The following is a 15,594-nucleotide window of genomic DNA, read 5'->3' as shown; positions in this document are numbered from 1 at the left end:
TGGAGCTGGCTAAAAAACCTCCCTCTACTGCCACACTAAAATCAGGTCCTTTTCCCAAGGGCCAGAATCAGATTACATTGCAGCTGAAATTATATTTCATCAGAACCATATGAAAGACCCAATTCAGTGAATAAGAAACTGTCTATATATGGACTGTATGTTGTATGAATGTGGGGGCTGTGTAAAAGATAAATGTTAAAGACAAGTAGTACAAACCATGCACACCTCCAACCATCATGTACTGATTGTGTTTTTATGAGTTTCTAACATGGGCAAGGCATTTTTCAAAGAACTGAAGATTGAGCAGTGAATAAAACAGATGAGAAAAATGCCTATATGGTTGCCATTAAAGAGTATCTTTTAATGTTTACTTTTAAAATCAGAGAGAATATAAAGAGTGATAGAACTCATTGTTCTCCCCCTTCTCTAAGAACAATTTTCCTTTCTCCATTTTATCCATGAATCCTTCCTGACCACAGCTAGCCAGAAATGTCCAGACTTTTCTGGGATCCAATAAACTTATACTCTGTTCTTCTCATTTCACTCTTAGCATATGCTTCTTCATTTTGTTTTTCACTTTCTTATGCATGGGTCTTATAAGCACTGTGAGGTCAAGACTTCTAATTTGTTGTTTAACCCACACCCCCAAGTCCCAGTTGGCACAGAGTAGGAGATTCATAAATGTTGACTAGTGAGAATAAATTAAAAGTAAAATAATAATACATTCCAAAGACTAATTTCCTGTAATTCAGGATTTGCTGGCACAAATTTGTTGGTCCTTGACTAAGTCTTACCATAAATTAAATAATTAAGGGTCAATAGATTTGATCCTAATGCTAATCTATCCATCAGAAGAAAATATTAAACATTTTTTAGAGAGCTGGTTCTAGTCTTAACTCTGATACCAACTTTTGGAAGCTCAAGCATGTCTCCACATTCATGCTAGGTATGCCAAAAATGAAAGGCCCTAATGGCCCAGGTTGGGTCATGTATCAGGGTCATGATTGCAGTAAGCAGCCTTGAAAAATGAGGTCATGCCTTTCTCCAGTAGTGAATTCCCCCAGTCCCAACCTCAGTGTTTTCCGGTAACACAACTCACTGTGTGTGCAAGTGCTCATCTGGGCCCACCTGCACAGGACGCAGGGAACATAGAGAAACAACTCACATGAACATGAAATGCAGGCTATTTTTTCTGAGTAATGAAGTACTTTGTCTCTGATGCAGCAGTATCATGTCTTCTACCAACATCTATGAAGTGGTGGGACATAAGCTTGTTAGCCTGGGAGTTGGGTAACATTTTAGCCTTTTCACAGTTCCTGACGATAACTAGTGGGGTAACTTTTAGTAAGTCAGTCTCTCTCTCTCTCCTCACCTTTTAAAATAAGGAATTTGAATGAGATTACCTCTCAAATTGCTTCTAAAAGTTTATCCTTCCTCTGACTGGAGGAGGAAATAGCTTAGAAGAGGATGTAGTCTTCCTTCTACTTATCTCCACCACTTCTAACTTTAAAGATAAAAATGAAAATATTTTATAAAATTCTGTTTGCTATTATTTAATCCCAAGGAAGTTGGGGGGTGGGGGGTGGGGAGGGAGAGCATGTATGATGCTAAATATGGAGAACTTTTTCTATATTACTATTGATATAAGAATATACTCTTAGAAAAGGAGAAATAAAATCACTGATCATATAGTATTTGTCAGTAATGTTTTTAATCCCTAAATATCTTCTGTCTCCTATGTTAGTCTAATATTAAGTAAGAGCCCTTCTGTATTCCACAGAGATATTTACTACTAACCAAATACCTCTCTGATTTTTTGTATTTCCCACCTCCCTTACCTTTAAGAGCCAGTAGATAGCTTCCTTTTCCCCTTCTGAAACAGCTATGAGGTCATACGCTGAAATAGTGACATTATAAGATGAAAGAGCCTTGGTCAGCCTGGGTCTGTTAATAACTACATTGTACAGGGCCTTATGCTTTTTGGACATCTAGTATTAACAAGTAATAAATCAGTGCTGTGTTAAGCCACTGATATCTCAGAGTAAATTTATTAACACAGTGGAATCTATCTAATTAATGCAGAATTCCTTCCAGGTTATGTTATGTTACTGTGTTGCCATAATAAAAACTTAACATATGTCACTGGCCTAGTGGTCACATAGCAGAAAGCAAGGAAACTGATATCAGAGGCTAAAAATATGGTCATCCTTATTCTTCATTGGCAAAATATTTGGTAAGTAGTTACATGAAGTAATTTGGAAAGCAAACAACTGAGTACTGCACAGGGAGCTCTAAGAGAAGAGGTTGGGGAAAAATTGTGTGTATGTTGGTTATTTTTCATTGAGTCTGGCATGTAAATACCAGAAAAAAAGATAACAATATCAGGAAAGAATTTACTGATTATAAGAAGATATGAAAGATAAAATAGAATGTCCCAAAATTCAGGGCCCTATCTATAATAATAAAAGCATAATATGCTAATTAGCCAGGGCTTTTAGGGAAGCCTGGGTCCTGGGTGCCGGAGGGAAGCCGGTGCTGGCAGCCGGGGGAAGGAAGGCCTACTCTTGCATGAATTTTGTTCATCAGGCCTCTAGTTGGTTATATAAGCCAATTGCTTTTAAAACCTAAACTGTAAAAGATTAAAAACTGAGCAAATAAAGCTCAATAAAACCTATGGATGGATTGAAATGCTTCAGGGGAAGAGAAGATTAAAAGTATAAAAGTATTTATTGTTCTAGATGGATTCAATGTATTTACTATTATTTATTCAAGTAAAAGAGAGTTTGTGATGAATATGTGAGGAAAGAAAAGCAAAGAAATATAGCAGAAAAGTCCCAAACATAACTGTCTGTTCAATTACCAGATTATATCACTGACTCCATTTAAATACAAGTTTATTAAGTGTTCAAGAGAGTTTTACCAAGCAGCTTTTTGTCTCCTCAAATCTCTGCTTGGTTTGGCCCCCTTGCATCCATTCCAACCTCCACCATCTCCATAAGGGAGACCCAGAAAACCTACGGGTGTCTACCCCTGGCCCCCAGGCCTTCAGCAGCCACTCTTACTCAAGTGGGCCCTGCACCTGCATCAGCTCCTTGGCCTTTTTCAGGGTGGGCATGGCTACCAGATTGCCTGGGCACCAACATGAATCTGAACAGGGGCTATGGCGGGGCTAGGAGCAGGGAGCATCACAGCTGTCCAAGTGAAACAAAGCATGCTGAGTCCCCTGAAGCTGGAGGTGGACCCCAACATTCAGTCCATGTGCAACCAGGAGAAGGAGCAGATCAAGAGCCTCAACAAGTTTGTCTCCTTTATTGATAAGGTGCGGAGCCTGGAGCAGAAGGATAAGATTCTGAAGACCAAGTGGAACCTCCTGCAGCAGCAGAAGATGACTCACAGTAACATGGACAACATATCCAGAGCTACATCAACAACCTTCCGTGGCAGCTGAAAAACTGAGGCTCGAGGCAGTTTGGCAATATGCAGGGGCTGGTTAAGTACTTGAAGAATAAGTATGAGGATGAGATCAATAAGAGCACAGAGATTGACAATGAATTTGTCCTCATCAGACGGATGTGGATGAAGCTTACATGAACAAGGTAGAGCTGGATCCCACCTGGAAGGACTGACCGTTGAAATCAACTTCTACAGGCAGCTGTATGAAGAGGAGATTTGTGAGTTGCAGGTCCAAATCTCTGACATGTCTGTGGTGCTGTCCATGGACAACAACCACACCCTGGACCTGGATGGCATCGTTGCTGAGGTCAAGGTCCAGTCAAGATCTCCAACTGCAGCCATGCCAAGGCCGAGACCATGTACCAGGTCAAATATAAGAAACTGCAGACATTGGTTGGGCAGCACAGGAAGACTGAGATTTCTGAAAGGAACTGAAACATCCGCCCACTCCAAGCTGAGATTGAGGGCCTCAAAGGCCAGAGGGCTTCCCTGAAGGCCACCTTTGCTGATGCCAAGTGTGGGGAGCTCAGGCCAAAGTGGTTGAGCTGGAAGCCACTCTGAGGGCTGCCAAGCAGGACATGGCCCAGCAGCTATGTGAGTATCAGGAACTCATGAATCTCAAGCTGACCCTAGACATGGAGATTGCCACCTACTACAGCTGCTGGAGGGCGAGGAGAACCGGAGGGAGTTGGAGTCTGGGACGCAGAACATGAGTATCCATACCAAGACCACCAGCGGCTACTCAGGAGTGCTGAGCCCAACTTACGGGAACCTCAACTATGGACTGGGCTTCCAGGCCAACTTGGGTTCTGACAGGGGTATGACTCCTTCAGCTACACCAGCACCAGCTCCTCCAAGACAGTGGTTGTGAAGGAGATTGAGACCCTCCAAGGGAAGCTGGTTTCTGAGTCTGATGTCTTATTCAGGTGAAAGACTACTGCAGACCCTCCTGTCCTCGAGCCTGTGGGAAAGGAGCCTTGCAGAGGAGCAGTGGACACAGGAGACCTGCCTGAGGCTCAGCCCCAATCTTCAACTCGCCCTTGGGGTGAGGGAGTGTACTGTCTGGGGACTGCCTCTTACCCATGCCCCCAACTAAAAGCCAAATCAAGTGTTTTTTCCAAAATAAAGTCTCAACTGGCTCTACCAACCCTAGAGAAAGAGAGAGAGAGTTGTACCAAGAAAACTGCAAACTTGTGACTATTTGTGATATAAACTGACTCAGGCTTCCAAACTTCAAGGGATAGGAATTAGTCTTCAAAAGCCACACACTCTCTAAAAAGTTAATATTATTCAATGTCTGCTTCAGAATTGGACAAAGAAGATAAAGAAAAAGATGAACCCCACAAGGGGCACAGTCAGGGCCAGTGGAACAATGAACAAAAAAGCAAAGAAGCTTTGCAGAGGAGCTAAGACTAGTCACTGAATGTTCTTCTGATCCAGGATAGGGATAGAGGGCCCTCCCAGTGTCTGCCAGTGGGGATTTCAGAATCACTACAGACCAGTGACTGCCATGTCTTCCATTTTCCTATTTCTGAATAGTTATCCTGTCCATTTCACACTACTTCGAATTATATTTATCTTTTAGTTCAGAGGATTCTAGTGCATTCAGACCTAATGGAGACCAATATGTATTATTTTGAGCTTAATGCAATAACTGGATGAAACTTTGTGTCCTTTGAGGAAATATTCTACATATGTACAGAGAGAAGAAGCTATTAATGACTGAAAGGGAATATCACACTGGAGACATTTATTGTTCACCAAATATCCACATGCCCCTCCATATGGACAGCCCCTGATGGTTACATATGAAGGTTGGGGGACTATTTCTGACCAATGGGCAGTGAGCAGAAGAATGTGTGTCACTTCTAAGTCAAAGTATTAAAAGCCAACACACAACCCTCCAGTTTGTTCTCCCCCTGCTGGAACAGCCATGCAACCAACCAAATTTTGAAATGGAAGTATTACAAGGTGATGGTGGCTCAGCCAGAGTGGGTCTCTGAGCAACTATGTGGATCAGAACCCCACACCATCATTATTGACCTTCACTGGACTTAAATTGTGAGAAAAAAAATCTTTATTTTATTAAACTACTAATGTTAGGGGCTTAATTTGTTACTTCAGCTTGCCCTAATATGTCCTAACTAATATATTCTCCCATGGGGTAGAGGGATCAGTGAGAAGAATGAGTGGTCACAGACAAGGACTGTAGGGATGGATTTATTTGTCACCCTGTGAGGAACAGATCCAGAGAACCAACCCTGTTAATTTGGTCCCAGTGGCATAGAAAGCTGAACAATTAGCCAAGGGAAACCATTAACACTGCATCCATCATAAAACATATAATCCCTCCTAAAGGAGGAAATACTGAGAAGTGAGAGAATAATACCACAGAAGCCACGGTGGGAGGAAAGAACGGGAACATCATTTCCTTCTTTATTGACTTCACCCAGAAAATAAGACTATTTATTTTTTTAGTGTCTGTTTTTAAAATGCCATCAGTTGTGAGGATTTTTCAGATACGATTTGACAAAACTAGTCCAAAAGCTTGTCTTCAGGCAAAGTCCCAAAGGAACAATTTGAAGCTCATATTTAATAGGTCATTTAAAAAAAGTGTTTTAGCAAAGAAAGAAAGTTAATAGGCAAAAATAAATTCCCAAAATAGTATTCATGTCTTTTGGTATCTAAATACTTCTTTTTGTAGAGATAGGGAAATGTCATTAGAGAAAATAATTCTAAAAATTATGAGAAAAGGTGTTTGTTCATAGTTAAACTAAACTAAACCAATGTATTTAAAATGAAGTTGGAAAATTTTTAATGCCTTTTTTGTTATTATTGAAATAGGAAAGCTTCTGCTTGTTATTCTTTTGATGAATTAGTGCAATTTTCCCCATATTTGGCCTTTTGTGTAACACATTGGAGAAAATTATATGTTGTGGAACAATTGTCAGGGAAGGCTGAACAGAGAATGCTAAAATTCTATCTTTCTTATTTTCTCTAAACATTGTTTTATAATTATCCTAGAAGCTGTAAAATCAATTACTAATGCACCAACTCTTCCTCATAGGAAACAAAGAAAATAAAACAATTCTGAATTTTGGTATACATTTTTAAAAATCTGACTGATGACAATATTTTTTTTAATTTTTATTGATTGATTTGAGAAAGAGAGAAATTGATCATTGTTCCACTTATCTATGCATTCATTAGTTGCTTCTTGTATGTGCCCTAACTGGAAATCAAACCCACAACCTTGGCCCATGGGGAAGACATTCCCATTAACTGAGCACCCAATCAGGGCTGACAAGTGGCAATTTTTGAAAAAACTTTGTTAGTTTATAAAATTTTGTCAAAAGATAAACTTTTATAATTCTTTTATGTCTCTCTTTTGTTGAAGGCTTTTGTTTTTGTTTGATGTTTAGGAAAATGACCAGAGTCCAAGATAGTAAACTTATTTGCATCACTGGTTAAACTAAAAGAGTTGTATAAATCCCAGCAGCAAATAGTATTTGATAAAACATTTTGATCTAGTAAATAATATATATATAAATATATATATATATATATGAAAGCTTAAGCGACTGTTATGACTGGAACGACCAGTAGACCAGTCACTATGATGTGCACTGACCACCAAAGGGCAGATGTTCAATGCAGGAGCTGCCCCCTGGTGGTCTGTGTGCTCCCATAGCCAACCTCCCATGGCCCCTCCCCCTGCCTGGCCGCCCCCCCCCCAATAGGCCCCAATTGGGGGGCTGGCTAGTTAATCTCCTGGGGTCCCTCCCCCCAGCTGGCCATTCCCCGGATAGGCCTCAATCACTGGCCAGTCTGAGGGACCCCACCCATGCACGAATTTGTGCATTGGGCCTCTAGTCTATCATAATAGCTATGTTCAAATTAGACCTTGAAACTTTAGCTATAATTTTGAAATTGTAGTGGATAATATTTGTTGGGAGTTGAAGTTATTTTATACTCATATTTACATGTTTCCCAAGCAAACTTTACAAATAGGATGGGGAAGTATGATGAGCTTTGTAGATTCTGACTGACCCTAAAGTAGTAGATGGAAAGTCTAAATAGAATAGTTTCTTCTGTTCATTGCCAGCTAAATTTTCACCCCCATAAAATTATTTCAGATAATCTTTCTCTCAAAATTCTGATCACTTTGACCATTCAATTTTTATTGTGCTATTATCAAATACCACTATGCACAGGGTTTCCCTGGTCATGGTGGAGAACAAAATAGAAAGGAAGGAAAGGAAGAAAGGAAGAGGAAGGGAGGGGAAGGGAAAGGAAGGGAAGGGAAGGGAGAAAGAAAAGGGAAGGGAAGGGAAGGGAGAAAGGAGAAAGGGTGTGAATCCAATCTTTGAGCTCACCATCTAAGACTACACTGTCTGACAAAAATTTAATTTGAGCCACAAATGTGAGCCACATGTATAATTTAAGCTTTCTAAAGACTACATTTAAAAAGTAAAAAGCAGGAGAGCCCTAACTGGTTTGGCTCAGTGGATAGAGTGTTGGCCTGCGGACTGAAGGGTCCCAGGTTCGATTCCAGTCAAGGGCATGTACCTTGGTTGCTGGCACATCCCCAGTAGGGGGTGTGCAGGAGGCAGCTGCTCGATGTTTCTCTCTCATCGATGTTTCTAACTCTCTATCCCTCTCTCTTCCTCTCTGTAAAAAGTCAATAAAATATATTTTTTTTAAAAAGTAAAAAGCAGGAGAAATTAATTTTAATATGTTTATATTTTATTTAGACTAATTAACAAAAATATATTAACATGTAATCAATATAAAAATTATTGATATATTTTACATTTTTGTACTAAAGTTTTTAAATTTCTATGTGTTTCATACTTCCAGCTAATTTCAAGTTGAATTTTTCACATTTCAAGTAGTTAATAGCTATCGTGGCTATTAGCCAATATATTGAACAACATATGCCTAAAAAGAGAGACTGGGGAAGAGGGGGGGAAAGAAAGATAAAGACATATCCAAATTATATAAGAACATACTCACAGAGATACATTAAATATTTGAGATACATGAACATGATTGGTCAAGAAACACATATAGGCAATAGTGGAACTTCAAGTATAGCCTATTTCTTCAGAGTATTGCCTTTGGCATTTTAATTATTGTGTCTTGCTTTGGGCCTGTTTTAGTTCATCTTGTTTGAAACTTTCTGTGCTTCTGAGACTTGTATGTCTATTTTCTTTACCAAGTTACGAAGTTCTCTGTCATTATTTTTTCAAATAGACTTTTAATTCTTGCTCTCTCTCTTCTCTTTGCAGCACCTCCATGATGCACATGTTAGAACTCTTGAAGTTGTCCCAGGGGTTCCTTACACTATCCTCATATTTTTGAATTCTTTATTCTTTTTGCTGTTATAATTGGGTGTTTTTTGCTTCCTTACTTTCACTGATTTAATTCTCAGCTTCATCTACTCTACTGTTGATGCCCTATAAATTCTTCTTCATTTCAGTTAATGTATCCTTCATTTCTGACTGCTTCTTTCTTATGGTTTCCATGTCCTTTTTCATGATGTTGAAGTTCACACTACATTCACTGAGCATCCTTATAACCAGTGTTTTGAACTCTACATCTAGTAGATTGCTTGTCTCCATTTTGTTTAGTTCTTTTTCTGGAGTTTTATTCTGTTCTTTTATTTAGGACATGTTTTTTTGCCTCCTCAATTTGGCAGCCTCCCTGTGCTTATTTCTATGTATTAGGTAGAGCTGTTACAGCTCCTAGGCCTGGTAGAGTGGCATGTAGTAAATGTTCTATAGGGTCCAATGGCACAGGCTCCCCATTCACCCAAGCTGGGCACTCCTAGTGCACCACTCTCACCTTCATGTGGTCTGTGTACACCCACCTGTTGTAGTTAATCCTTGATTGCTGTTGGTACATCAATGAGAGGGATTTATCCCCTGGCCATTGGCTGCAAGAACTAGCTGCTACTACCAACCATTGTGGAGGATCAGCTGTGCTGAGTCCACCCCTTGAGTATGTTGCTTGTAGAGGTGGTTGGTCTGAAGATGTCCATTAGTTGCTCTGGCTCTAAGGTGACTAGGAGGTGCAGGCCAAGGTCAGCAGTCGTCTGTGTTCTGCTCATGGATACTGGGCGTGAGCTACAAAGTGATCTGCAGATGGCTGCTACCTGTGCTTGGCTTGGAGGTGTCCAGGTGAGGCCAAGCTGTGAAACAAGATGGTTGCTACTAGTGGCTGGCCTGGGGCCACTAACAAGAAATATATAGAGCATGCTGAGGCCAGATGCTGCTTTTTTTAGAGACTTGGGAAAATCTGAAGCATGAGCCAAGACAGGACATTCATATGGAAATACCACTGGAAATTTGAGTGGGCCCAAAAGTTGGGTGGGGAAGGGCGGGACAAACAGTAATAACCAGATTAATGGAATCTCAGATATGGCATCTGCCTGCAGGCTCTATGCAGGAGAGGGCTCATTAAAGGAGCAATGGCCTCTAGCAGCACTTATTTCTGGGAGAAAGTTAACCCCCTCTCCCAACTCTCACCTGGATGCAAGACAATTCAGGTCTTCCCATATGTCGCTGGTGCCTTCCAACTGCTGACCCAGTACTGGAACTCAGAAGGAGTGAGTTCTAGTAAGTCCGTGCATGAGCCCTTTTAAAGGAACTGCCTGGGACTCCAGCAACCTTCTGTCTTCTTCAGCCTCACTCCCTGCTGGTTTTTATAGCCAGAAGTTATGGGGACTTATTTTTCTGGCACTGGAACCCACAGCTGGAGAGCCTTGTGTGGAACTGGGACCCCTTATTCCTCAGGGGGGACCTTGGAAACCAATATATCCCTCCAAATTTTTATCTGGCACATCTGGGTGTGGGACCAGCCCATTCTGTATCTCTGTCGCCTACCAGTTTCAATGTGGCCTCTTTAAACCTCTAGTTGTAGGACTTCCATTCAGCTAAATTTCAAGTGGTTCTGAATGACATTTGTTCTGTAGTTTAGTTGTAATTTTATGTGGTTGTGGAAGGATGCAAGTACCATGTTTACCTATGCTGCCATCTTGACGGGAAACCCATCTCTGATTTTAGAAGTTGGGAAGAATGGATCTTTGTGAACCGATGGAAAAGTGCTAAAATAAATTTATTGAAGGTCATTTTTACAGTGAACATTTTTGGGAAAGGGAAACCCCAGGAAAAATGAAGCAAAGACATATTGGAGGAAAGATGGTAAAGACAGAAGCTGTGCATGTTCATGCAGACAAATCTAAGCAGATCAATAGGCTTCTTAAAAATCTGTTAAACCAGTTTCATAGATCTGGCAACTTAAGGAAGATGGCAATCCTCCAAGAAAACTCCTGTTTGGATCGGGCTGTTGAATTTGTGGGAGAAACAATGAAAAATGTGTCCATAAGAGAATCAGGCTGCATTAGTGTGTGCATGATAATTAACAATTTACATATGGAGCAAAACATTCTTATAAAGTTGAAAGGCTCACATGGTAATTCTATTTACTCAAAAGCATTTGCTATTAAAACAGTGATCTTTTTTTTTTTTAGCCTTTTTCAATGTCAATCTCAGTCTCTATAATTTTTAGGGAGGAGTAGATTTTTTCTCTTTTATCCTCTTTTCTGGAACAACATAGATATCTATCTTTTACATTTTTTACATTTATTTGTTACTGAATTTATTAGGGTGACATTGGTTAATGAAGGTACATAGGTTTCAGGTATATAATTCTACAGTACATTGTATTGTGTGTTTAACACCCCAAGTCAAGTCTCCTCCATCAATACTTATTCCTCCTTTCCTCGCTTCTACCTCCCACAGACCCCCTTCCCTTTGGCGGTCACCATACTGTTGTCTATGTCCATGAGTCTTTCTTTCTTCCTTCCTTCCTTTTTTTTTTTGGCTTAATTCCTTTACCCTTCTTACCCAGACCCCAACACCCTTCTCTCTGACAGCTATCAGTCTATTCTCTGCATCCATGAGTCTGTCTCCACTTTGTTAGTTTGTTTTGTTCATTAGATTCCACGTATAAGTAAAATCATATAGTCCTTGTCTTTCTCTGTCTTAATCTCCATAATTAACCACATGCTTGCAGAGCTGAAAAGACTCCTTGAGTGATTTCTGATTGGGTGACCTCTGAAGTACGGGGTGGACAAGAGCATTAAGTGGTAACTTTCTGACTCTATTCATATTTTGCTGTGCAACACAATTGTCCTTTGTGCCCACTTACATTCAGAGAAGTGGCATTCTGCTGTGGGAGTATGAGAGCCTTGTGTTTACTGTTCTAGTTTAACCACATTTAAATGGTCTGAATCTCATCAGATTCTTTGTTGGAATTGGCAATGTCTGACCAGTCTGATACACTTGGACAATACCCCTTGAATTTAATGGAGGAGCCATGAAAGCAGTTTTTGATTCTGATATAAAGTTCAATGCATAAATATCAGTGCTACTTCTACCAAAGCAAATATAGTACTAAAACTTGGGGATAATGTTTACCTTTTTCTCATTATTATTTTATGTCCACTTGTATCTCTATAAAGGGATTTAGCACTATTTTTGTCAGTTTTTTTCCCTTACAATTCTGAGTACGTTAGTATTATCCACATTTAAATAGACAAATGGAAATCATTATTTTTTTAAGCCAAGTACTATAGAAATGTGTCCTTATAATTATGTGGAAAAAATATACTAAGTCCACACAACTGTATTAAAAAGTCATATCCCTTCCAAGAACCATCTACTGTAGTAAAATGAATAAAATCATCAGGCTCTTATTAGAATGAAGATAATTGTTTCCTAGGTGGGAAAGGAAACCATTATTTCTAAGGCTTTGGGGACTGGCATTTTAAGTGTTTGTACTGTAAATCTTGCAAAATAGTGGGTTCAGTAAAATGTGTTCAAAGCCATGTCTAGGATGAGAATGATTGGATAGCTGTCTCTCTCGGTGCTTTTGTTTTGTTACAGACCAGAACTAGATCAAGGTCTGGGTGCAAGGTCTTCACGATAATGCTTCTCTCCTATGTCAAAGGTGGCCCTAGAAAATCAGCTAACTGGTTTTCTATGTTCTTGGCCTTAAAAGTGATAAGGAAAATGAATATGTGTGCTTTAATGCAAAAAAACTAATTGATCTTTGAAAATAAATGTAAACGGTGAATATCACCAATAATAGAGTATGCAAAGAATGAGTATGTTTAAGTGTTTTATAAATTATTTTAAAATAAACCTAGTTTTTCTTTATTTTTTAAATACATTTTTATTGCTTTCAGAGAAGAAAGGAGAGAGAGAGATAGAAACATCAATGATGAAAGAGAATCATTGATTGGGTGCCTCCTGCACGCCCCCCTACTGGGCATTGAGCCTACAACCTGGGCATGTGCCCTTGACCGGAATCAAACCTGGGACCCTTCAGTCCACAGGCTGACACTCTATCCACTGAACCAAACTGGCTAGGGCTAAACCTAGTTTTCCTTAAAATATATAGTATTTGACAATCAAGTTTGATCCCACCCTATTCCCATATTTTCTAAGAGATATAAGCAACATTTTTAGCTAAGATTCCTGGTCAAAATTGAAAGAACTGAAGTTCTCCTCCATTTGTAAAACTAAGTAAACTACTATGAGAGTATTCTCTTTATAACATTATCCTTTCCAGTGCCATCTAAGGTGGGTGCTAGAGCTTATTTTGTAGTAAATATACAAACCTGAGGAACAGCAGAATCTGCTTTAATTATATCTTTGCTGTCTCTTCAGTGTGTCCAAACATTTTGCATTTTGTTGCCTCCTTTTTGCTTCTTTTTTTCATACCTTGTCCCTTTTGTGTGAGTGATTCTCCACCCCAAAACTAAATGGTATGGGATCCCCCACTGTGTTCTTAGATAGACACTTACTCCCATCAGATAAACTCATCTGTGATTGCTTTATGTAATCCTTCTTCCTGATTAAAATTCATCATTCATGGGTTCCATCCCTTAAATATCCTACTAAAGGCAAATTGATGTTAATACACGGTCCTCCTACATTTTATATTTGCACTTTTGTAAATTTAGCTCTAAAACACTATCTCTAAGGTTGAGTACTTCATATTGTAGTAGGTAAGGTGGGAAGATATTTGGATCAAGCTCACCCTTTGATTCTGTCAAAGAAAAATTGCACCAAGTGCAGTTAATTTAAACAGGCAAGGGAGAATTTATTCAGGACTATTGCAATAGGGAAGAGAGACTATTGCAACAGGAGATAAACCCGGAACTCAACTCTGAATACAACAGGTGCAGCTGGGATTTATAGCCAATGAGCAGGGTCAGGAAGTCATTGAATAGAAAAATACTGAGAGGAGCTTGATTAGATCAAGGGTGGGGGAACTCCTTCTAAACTGGCTTAGTGGGATTTTCACAGAAGCTGAGCTCACCCTGATTCTTTCCTAAAATTTGACTCAGCCAGCCAAAGACAGGGCCTAATCAAAAAGAGGGCTCAAAGTAGCCTAACTAAAGTTTGGTCAAGGGGGAAGTCCTGTGAGGTCGTAAGTATTAAAGTGCCTTCTCAGATGTATGAGGCCACATCTTATCAGACAATTGTGTGATTGTCCCAATTGCTCATCTAAGAGAACTTTAGTCAGAACCTCCTATTTTTCAAATATGATTTTGTCTATTTTAATTTTATAGTTTCTGTATTCTTGCCTGTTGCCTTTACCTTGAGGTAGAAAAATCTAAGAATACTTTCTGAAATAAGTTATCCAGATGAGTAACATGTTTTTCTTAAAATATGTTTGGTCTCCTCCCTAACTATACAAAAAGTGGTACTGACAGGGATTAAATTTTACTTTCTTGCTACAATTAAAATTCAAGTTGGGGTAGGGGAGGGGGAGAGATCAACCGAAGGACTTGTATGCATGCATACAAGCCTAACCAATGGACACAGACACCAGGGGGGTAAGGGCATGAACGGGGGGGAGGGGGGTGCGGGCAATGGGGGGATAAGGACACATATGTAATACCTTAATGAATAAGGAAAAATTTATATAAAAAATTCAAGTTGGAACTGGATACTAATAAGAGTGTTAACTTAAATTTTGAGAGATAACAGAATATTAGGGAGGCTGGTGCACTGTTGATGTTGCTGATTGCAAAAATATATCTGAAGTTGGCATTTGATGACTGAAACTCAGGACAGGAAATGATAAGAACAGATGTAAAAGCCAGGCTTGACTCTAGATGTGCTGTGAGGCCTTTGAGTTTTTACATAGGCTTTGGTTTGGTAACATAAAAGTAATGATTATTGTATCTTACATTTGTAAGTGTCTGTCTTACAATGAACGCACAATAAGTATTTATTGAATGAATAATGCTTTGTACTTTTCAAAGTTCTCAATGTTTCAAAGAGAATTAGTTTAGAATATCTGAATAGTGATTATTATGCATTATATAGGCATTAATGAAAAGCTAAAATTCATTATACATATTCAATTTTTAGAGGAGGCTGAAAGGTAGGGAAAGGAAAAAATGAAACACTAATACAAAGAGGACTGGTAGGAAGACTAAGAAACTATGAATATGTTTCTCTGAAATTTAGAATTATTAATGGTGGTGTGAAAGGCTACAGTGGTTCTCAACCTTCTGGCCCTTTAAATACAGTTCCTCATGTTGTGACCCAACCATAAAATTATTTTCATTGCTACTTCATAACTGTAATGTTGCTACTGTTATGAATCGTAATGTAAATATCTGATATGCAGGATGGTCTTAGGCGACCCCTGTGAAAGGGTCATTCGACCGCCAAAGGGGTCGCGACCCACAGGTTGAGAACCGCTGGGCTAGAAGAATAAAGGGAGTAGAGGATAATACTGTGATTAGTTTTCTCACCTTACCTCTTCTGAATATTAGATTTCAGAAAAATTCTTGTTACTTTTGTTTCCCTCAACTTTAAAATCATAAGTGACTTGAGAACAACAACAAAACCCTTTCTTTCATGTATTTCTCAGTTCAAGGAAGTGGTTTGATATATGTGTAAGTGAAGTACCCTGTGCTTTCCATGTAAAGTGCTTTATGTTTCAACTATATTATGTCATACTACCTGGAATGAATACCAACAGCATGAATATGTTTTCTTATGCAGGTAACATGCACATTTTAAAAAAGAATCATAAAGCCCTAACCAGTTT

The 15,594-nt window shown here is 39.2% G+C and overlaps 1 pseudogene; it reads left to right on the top strand.

Moving 5' to 3' along the window:
- Positions 1 to 1,231: 1,231 nt before the first annotated feature.
- Positions 1,232 to 4,383, top strand: LOC102430521 (annotated as a pseudogene).
- Positions 4,384 to 15,594: the final 11,211 nt, after the last annotated feature.

The sequence above is a fragment of the Myotis lucifugus genome, unplaced genomic scaffold, assembly GCF_000147115.1.
Source record: "Myotis lucifugus unplaced genomic scaffold, Myoluc2.0 scaffold_81, whole genome shotgun sequence".
In the NCBI taxonomy this organism is placed as follows: domain Eukaryota; kingdom Metazoa; phylum Chordata; class Mammalia; order Chiroptera; family Vespertilionidae; genus Myotis; species Myotis lucifugus.
This window is presented reverse-complemented; position numbering and strand designations above follow the sequence as displayed.